The sequence below is a fragment of the Engraulis encrasicolus genome, unplaced genomic scaffold (genome assembly GCF_034702125.1).
Source record: "Engraulis encrasicolus isolate BLACKSEA-1 unplaced genomic scaffold, IST_EnEncr_1.0 scaffold_40_np1212, whole genome shotgun sequence".
Classification (NCBI taxonomy): Eukaryota; Metazoa; Chordata; class Actinopteri; order Clupeiformes; family Engraulidae; genus Engraulis; species Engraulis encrasicolus.
In genome coordinates this window covers 481,967-489,466 of record NW_026945709.1, presented here as the reverse complement: position 1 = coordinate 489,466, position 7,500 = coordinate 481,967, and the positions used below count along the sequence as shown (strand labels likewise).

At 41.7% G+C, this 7,500-nt stretch overlaps 1 pseudogene; it reads right to left on the bottom strand.

The window, feature by feature from the left end:
• The window catches only part of LOC134443955 (testican-1-like), a 149,096-nt pseudogene that overhangs the window by 100,424 nt on the left and 41,172 nt on the right, over positions 1-7,500 (bottom strand).

The window sequence follows — 7,500 nt, the reverse complement described above, 5'->3', positions numbered from 1 at the left end:
ATAAATTAGAAATGAGGGGAAAACATGGGAGGAAGTGATATGAATATGGAATGAATCTCTGTCCTTCTGCTGTCGCCTTACCTGTACACTTGGCCACCCGTATGCCTGCCGAGAGCCTGCTCTCAAGAGCCTTGTCACTTTTGCTTCGGTTTTGAAAATCAGGATCAACAGACAACTGGAGGTGTCAGAGGCGTTGTTTCTTAATTCACTGAATCATGTGTTTTTTTTCCCCATGGGGAATGTTATATGCTTTTGTACAAATATGAAAAAGGGGAAATCTTCACACTGGGTAACTGTAATATTGAATGAGTCGACCTCCTGAACCTGGCTCTAACACAACTGCCGATATCTAAAACAGGATATTTGTTTCAGTCTGTTATTGTTCTAAATAAATATTATATGGGTGTAAACAGCGGGGTGTGTTTTTTTCACACCTTTCAAAGAGACCATCTGTTGCGTGCAGTGAGTGAGAAGGCGTTAAAGAAGTAAAGCAAGCTTCTGGGCAGCGTGATGAGACTGTAAAACATTATCTGTGCGTCCAAATTGTGTCAACTCTTACCTGTGTGGTCCTTGATTGTGATTGGTGTAAACCTTTACCTGAGGGTATTTTATTTGTTTGTGATTGGTGTAAACTCTTACCCAAAGAAGGTGGATCTAACAAGAAGCGTCATTTTGTTTATTTTCCGGTATCCACTTTATGTCGGGTGAACGCCCCTTTAGGAGACCTTCGGTTAGGAGACCTTCGGAGTCCTGAGGTTGAGAATCAATGAAGTCCCCTTAGCGCTGTAGATGGCGGTAGCGCATGTCTTGCGCAAACACCTCAAAAAGAGAAGAAGAAGTAGGGGACAATGCCCCCTTAGGAGACCCAAATTGAGCACACGCCAATGCCATCGGCGTCGTTAGACCATTTTTACCCGGGCACGTGCTCTGTTATGGATCTGCGGTGCCAGGGTATAATGGGGCACTGATTTTTTTTAAATTAATTTATTTACTAACTTTAGGCCTATACCTTTATTTTTTTATTATTTAAGTCTGATTCATCCGATAATCTACAGAATACATGCCTGCATGTTTTTCTTTTCTTAAAATAGGCGTATACTACACTTAAGTTAGAATTTAAGTCTGACACGGACGCAGCCTGCCCTCAGAATCCACTTGCCGCCAGTAACGGCCACTCGCACTCGGAGCATATACAGTAGCCGGAAAGTTGCCTGTTGGCTAATACACAGAGCCATGCAGGAGTTTGTCGAACTATCTTTAAGAACCACGACAGGCCTACTAGTTCTCCAAGTAAAGACACACTAAAACATTGATTGTAATAGCCTACATATAGGGTGACCAAACGTCCGTATTTCCCAGGACATGTCCTGATTTTACGACATGTCCTGGGCATCCCGGGATATTTTATGAAATGATGGAAATGTCCTGGTTTTCATGTCAATGAAACATTAAAACTCCTTTAGGTAACAAATAACACGCAGGTTTACAAGAGCCTGCATTTCAAATAAATTCGATGTCATCATGTCAGGGCCAGGGAACACAATTCCAACCCTTTCATTTTCCGTAGCCTGGTGTGCTTCTCACTTGTAGCATGCGCCACATTACGCACCTGACGTAGCAATACTATGCAAGAATATTGGCACGCCCGCGGTGGTAGCCTATAAAATTATAAACTCGAATCCATAGAGGAACGCTCATACGGCACTAAATGGGTGCACTAGATGTAAGAGCGTCTGTCCCTTGTCTCCTTTTCCAAATGAAGGAGCCATTAGACAGAAAACCATTCGAGCACTTGTGAACACAAACGTTCATTATCGCCGAGTTGTGGGGAAACTACAGGCACAAAGTGAGGCATCGCGGCTGAGTGCATTGTGCGCAAATCAGATATTTACCAGATAGCCTTAATAAAATAGCAGAAAAATTAAAAAGAAATCACCTACTAGATGAAGCTTAGATAAAACGATCCAATTTTTGAGAATAACAATATAGCAGATGAAAAAGGCTGAAGAAGATAAAATGTAATGACATAGAATTTGTGTAAACGGGTAGATGACGTGACGTGTAAATTTTGCTGTCGCAGGCTCTTAAAATTAAGTAAATTCATGCTTTCAAAATTGTCAATGCTTTAAATGATTAAACTAATGTCGTTGTTGTGAAAAAGTAATGTGTAATAAATCCAGAGCTTAAATAAGTATACTTAATTTTGAGTCAAATGTCACATTTGTCCTATGGTGTGACTGAGGCAAGCCTGGTTCTCCATATTAAAACATTTTAAAATAAATAATCAAAGCTCAGTCATTTGTCTAAACAACCCTGGCATGTTTTTCAAGATGTCTATTTTAGCAAGTGGCAATGCTTAATTTTTTTCCTGTTTTTCTGACACCGTATGGACTTATGAAACTTTGTCGCAGAAAACAATGTCCTGTGGTGTGACATCATATTTTTGGTTAATTCTGTGGATAATTATCTATTGTTGAAGCTCCAGTGGTACATAAACTGTGACTTTAGTCCCTTAAGAAGCCAATGCCAAGAGTGGATTTTAGATTTTTCTCTCAGAGTTCTTCAGTCAATCAATTATGTTTTGCTACCACAAGATGTATTAGTTTTGTAGTCCTTTGGTGTGACAGCCATAAAATACATTTTGACAATAGTGTATATTTTTCATATTTTTTTCTTATGTAGATGTATGAAAATGCATCTTACTAAAGGTGAAATTGTATTTCAGTTGGCAACGACATGGCTTTAAATTAACTCAAAAGCTCAAAAGTCCTATGTGATGTAAAAGTCCTATGGTGTGATGGTAAAAGTCCTATGATGTGACACTTTGGAGTATCACCTCAAAGGACAAACAGGTCACACCAAAGGACTAGATATTTGAGAAATAGCTTTTTAAAACAACTGGTAGTACACATTTTTTTTGTTTTGTTGTTTGACTAGATAAATATTGTGTATTCAAATTACTTATTCCTTTATTGGCCTTTGGAATTTATACTTTGATGCATTGTTGATGAATATTTGCTGTTGATTTTAGATACTCTCAAATGATATAAAATGTCATTAATGGTGCTTTGAAACCATAAAATATAATGGTAACAGTGAAGGAAAGATCAGTGAGAGAGTATATAGAGGAGTATAGATGAATAAAGTATGCTGTGGAGAGCTCAATATACAGCATAAATGTGCTGTCCAGCTTGAGATACCAAACAGGCACTGGCCACTACACACTACAGGTTCAATGGTGTGACAGTCATAGCATACCTACAAAAGTGTGATGGTCATGCCAAGGTCACACTTCAGTATGAGTCTTATGAGCTCTGCAGGTTACATTCAAGAGTTACGATAGGCTGATAATCGACGATTCAAAGACATATAAGTGTAAAGTGTAGGTCCATATTGACTACAACATTATATTATGATCAAAAGACAAAATAATCATGTTGATATATTTGTTTCTGGCTCAGTTTTGCATTTCTGTCCTTTAGCGTGACATGAATGTCCTACGGTGTGACATGTTTTAAACGCTCAAATATTTGTTTGAGCTAAACAATATGTTTGATAAACACTGAATATTGCATTAGGGAAGAACAAATTATCGTCCCTGAAAAGTTAGTATAAATTCGGACAATTTTGAACATTTAAAAGAAAGATATCACTGTTTTTCCTCGAAGGTTTGTAATAATCTCACATCTAATGGGAAAAAAAATACTTAAATGGTAATTTCTCATTAAATTAAGACTTTAAAAAATTGCAATAAATATGAAGAGTGTAACAATGTTCATAAAACTCCATCAAGCCATTTCTACATTACTTAATATATTTATTTCTTAACGTCACACCAAAGGACATATTTTCAGCAAATCGCTTTATCAACGTAAATAAATAATCAATGAATAGACCAACATTGTGACCACTTGGATTTTTTGAATGATTAATTGCTGCACTACGTAGACATATACTTTTTTCCCTCATAAACAATGTTTTGTGAACAAAATGTTTTTTGCTGCCTATCCGTCATCTACCCAAACACAGTATTGCATGTGTTTGTCATCATGTTATTTGGAATATGTGGCACTGGATTCTAAACTGATGAATTCAGGTTGTCCATCACTGTATTGTGTAACATAAATTAGAATATTCAAAAATCACTAAATAAATATTACAAATAATAACCCCCCCCCCCCCCCCCCTTAATTATCTCTGTCCATCCTTTAAAAAAAATAATTGCCCAAAAATGTTTCAGTTCGCGCACTTTGCGCGCTCACATTTCTTTTTGGTGCCCTATTGTGCCCCTGTATAGTATTGAGTCTACTGACGCCCCTGGCTTTTGCTTTGCAATATCTTGGTTTGATTCAGTATTTTTGTCTTACCTGTGTGGTGCTTGCTTGTGATTGGTGCAGATGGCTGTCTGGTAGTCGTGGCTCACGCACACCTTGTGGGGAGGGCAACGCACCTTCAAACACGGATCCTTCGTCACATCCAGACCTGGAACACAGAGAGAAGACCGGGAATGACACACACACACACACACACACACACACACACACACACACACACACACACACACACACACACACACACACACACACACACACACACGCACACATATAATTTACATCTTTCTTATCTTGTGTGTGTGTGTGTGTGTGTGTGTACAACAATTTACATACTGCCAATCAAACCAGCAATGTATGGCTTTGCTTGTTGACTATAGCAGACCTTATGTAAAATGTCACCAAAAAAATGTGCACACGCATGCATGCAGGGTAATATCCCCAGCGCTCTCTCCTTTCTCATCTCCCTCTTTTTCCTCTCTCAGCTCTCCTCTCCCCTCCCTCTCCCCTCTCTCCTCTCTTCTCTCTATCAACCCCTTCTCACTCTCACTGTCCCTCTCCCCTCCTCTCCTCTCCTCATTTCCTCCAGGCTTGTCTGGTAATATTTGCAACACTCCTCTCCAATCCCCGTCTTTTGCCTCTTCCATCCTGCCTCCCTCTCCTCCTAGCACCCCACCACATGTCCTCCAGGCTTCCGTGGTAATATCCAAAACACTCTCTCCTCTCCCATCGCAGTCTTATGCCTCTTTCATCCTCCCTCCCCCTCCTCCTCTCTTGGTCCCCCCCTCTCTCCTGCCTCTTCACCTCCTCTCCTCATGTCCTCCAGGCTTGCGTGGTAATATCCGCGCTGCTCGGGGCCATTAGAGTGAGGAGACGCAGGTGGCTTTTGCTCAAGGTGACAGAGATCACAGGCTCACCAGATGCCGAGAGAGAATTCAATCAGACCAACATATTCCACCCATACCCCCCGCCTCTCTCTCTCCCTTCCCCCTATGGCAGCACGCCTTCTCTCTCTCTACCCCAGGAAACAAAGCATCTCACTCATACAAAAACACATTCTCTCATTTTCTCTCTCTCTCTCTAACACACACTTTGTAACTCGCTCCCGTTTGCTCTCTATCCACAGCTCTCTCTCTCTCTCTCTCTCTCTCTCTCTCTCTCTCTCTCTCTCTCTATCTCTCTCGCACACATGCACACAAACGCGCACGCATGCACATACACACGCACGCACGCACACACACACACACTAGCACCCTGCAAGGTCAGCAGTAAGCCATTACTCAGATTATAATATTGGGCCAGAACTCTGCTGTTGCATTAACAGTGCCCACTGCTGAGTTGTACAAAAATGAACAGATTACAGAGTACAGAGGGATACACAAGGACAAGAAACAAGTAGTCATGCCAAGAGAGAGAGAGAGAGAGAGAGAGAGAGAGAGAGAGAGAGAGAGAGAGATGGACGGACAGACAGACAGACAGACAAACAGACTGACTTTTCAATCAAATTCAAATTCAAATATGCTTTATTCTATCTCTTTTCCTCTCCTCTTTTTCTCTCCTTCCCATGCACTTTTCCCCTCTTGGTCGCCACCCCTCTTTCGTTCTTCCTTCCCCTTTTCATCTTCCCTTACTCTCTCTCTCTCTCTCTCTCGGCTGGGGTATGACTCTGGCTCAGGCGCTGCAAAGGATGGCAGAGAATGGAATCCCCTCCCTCTGTCTCCCTTGCCCTCATGCCATCCTTCACTCCCTCTTTCTGTCTTCAGAATGTAATACACTTTATATTTTCTTTCATCCCTTCATACTCTCTGCCATCCTCTTTTACTCTTTTCCACATTCACATCTTCCTCATGTATGAGTTTCTCTCTTTCTCTCTCCTCCCTGGGTTGTGCCCTGTCTTGTCTGTCTCTCTCTCTGTTGGGCTCTGGCACAGATGGGGCAGAGGACGGCAGAGGAGGATGGTATTTTGGTGCAGGAGCAAGCCTTCAGAGGAGGGAGGCATCCCCCTTCCTCTCTTCCTATCCCTCATCATATTCATCCTCATTGTGATCCTCTCTTTCTCTCTTTCTGCACATCTTCCTCCTACCTGTGTTGTTCCCTGACCTTCACTGTCTCTGCCTCCTTTGGGCATGACGAGGTTCATTAGAACACTTCATAAGCCATGTGGCATTCCACCGCTTTCCACACAAAGGCATAGATGCATAGATGCACGCAAACACGCACACACGTACACACACATACACACACACAACTGCTTTCCACCTGCTGTGGATACATTTGAGATCTATTTAGTAACTATGGCACAGGGTTATAAATAGTGAAAGTAGTAGAGGAGTGCAAAATGGATCAAATATCGCTGCACAGCAATTTAATTGATTGATTTTTTTTTTTAACACATTTTTAACTGTCTTAGTCCATAACACCCAGCATACAGAGCCCACTTTATTCTGCTGGGGTTCTTTAATTTGTGCTTGCTCGACAAGTGACAAGTTGCTCATCCTAAACCTCCTTTTGAATATTGTATCAATATAGAAGTTGTCATATAGGCCTACTGTAGGCTATATCCCCATCAGATGATTGGATTAGATCTTCATCTGATCGTTACGATGAGGAGATTAAACACTGCATGTAAACTGTTGTGCAAACATCAAAGGATTAGAGGAGAATCATGACTACACCTGCCCCTCCCCACAAACACACACACACACACACACACACACACACACACACACACACACACACACACACACACACACACACACACACACACACACACACACACACACACACACACACACACACAGACACAGACACAGAAACACACACACACAGACAGACACAGACACAGAAACACACAAACACACATACACACACACACACACGCACACACACGCACACACACACGCACGCACACACAAAAACTAGACACAAAACACGACAAACAAACTCGGTCTACGTTTTCCTCATGAAAATAATGAAATACATGATGGGACATCAAAGCAAAGACATGATGTCTCATTTAAACATCTCCCAGGAAGACCTTCATTAGTGCTGTTTTGATCACAGATTGCAACATGGCGGCCGGAGGTGTGCTTGGGGAGCTAATTGTAGTTGCTGGAGTCTCTCCTCTGCCCAACACAGTGGTGCTCTCTCTCTCTCTCTCTCTCTCTCT